We start from the raw sequence: 1,325 nt of genomic DNA, 5'->3' as shown, positions 1-1,325 counted from the left end.
GGCCAAATAAATAAATTAAATTAAATTAATAATGAAAAGAAATACAGCGAGAAAGCTCCAGGATATTAAGGAAGAGTTAACATTTTCCTCAGAAGAAGAGCGGGACTCCGATGAACGTTTGTATTTTGAAGAGAGACTTGATCCAGCCGAGGATATAATTTCGGACGAGTAAGTCATTTAGTTTTCATTAGCTGACATGCTATTTTATATAAACATGTACATATTTTACTAGTGGGACTGTTTCCAGACTTGCCAGCCAGGATTCAGAGTATTGACATTTGAAATATGACTCTGTGGCAGGGCGGAGGGCGGGGCCGGGTAGGCTAATTATGCCTCCGTGAGGGTTAAAGATCAACTGCAAACAATCTCTCTCTCCCGCATGATCCTCTGCAGTCGACCTTTAGCCCTCACAGAGGCATAATTAGCCTAATACTGGACAGGGTGTGTAGGATCACGACCCGGCCCCGCCCTCCACCCTGCCACAGACTCCTAATTAGCAAGTTTTAGTTACATTTAAATGCTGTTTTGGCTAAAGCAGGTATTTAAATTGTATGCTGTATAATATAAGTATGATATGATATGTAATATGATATCAAAATAATATGAATGTTTATATTATATTTTATCTAGTGTTTATAATGCCTCATTATCATCAACATAGCTTGTGCTTGCAAATATGTGTTAGGGTTAAATTAGTAAAATGCACTGATGACTGCAGTAATGATGCTGAAAATTCAGCTTTGATCACAAATTGCATTTTACAATATATTTAAATAGAAAACTCTTCTTTTAAATTGTAAAAAGAGTTCAGAATATCAATGTTGTTTCTGTATTTTGGATCAAATAAATCCAGTCTTGTTGAGCAGAAGAGACTTCTTTTAACGGTAGTATAGGTTTAAAATTAAGTAAAGTCTATATGTAAAGAAAATGTATAGTCAGATTACTTCTTTTAACTTAAAACTTGATTTGGATCATTACGTCTCCTCACATTCATTCTCTATCCCTCATTGATAGGCCCAGGGGAGAGTCTTTGTCTCTCATGTGTGAATTACAATGAATATTCACGATTGTTCACACCTCCTTGCATATTAACTTTCAACACTAAAATTGTCTTACAAAAGTTAAATTACTATATTGTTTTGTATGAATGAGTGATCAGGATGGTTTTCACATCATTTTGTAGCAAAAACCCTAGGCTACAAGATCCAGTTCTCAAAAGTCTTGTAGACAAATGTTTAGTATGTGTTATATTACCTTATTTCAGTCCCTTAAAATTTTATTTTTTTCAAAAACCATGCAGAAATATTATTTTCTCAAAAATACAA

This window comes from Xyrauchen texanus, chromosome 20 (genome assembly GCF_025860055.1).
Source record: "Xyrauchen texanus isolate HMW12.3.18 chromosome 20, RBS_HiC_50CHRs, whole genome shotgun sequence".
Lineage (NCBI taxonomy): Eukaryota > Metazoa > Chordata > Actinopteri > Cypriniformes > Catostomidae > Xyrauchen > Xyrauchen texanus.
Note: the sequence above shows the minus strand (reverse complement) of the source record.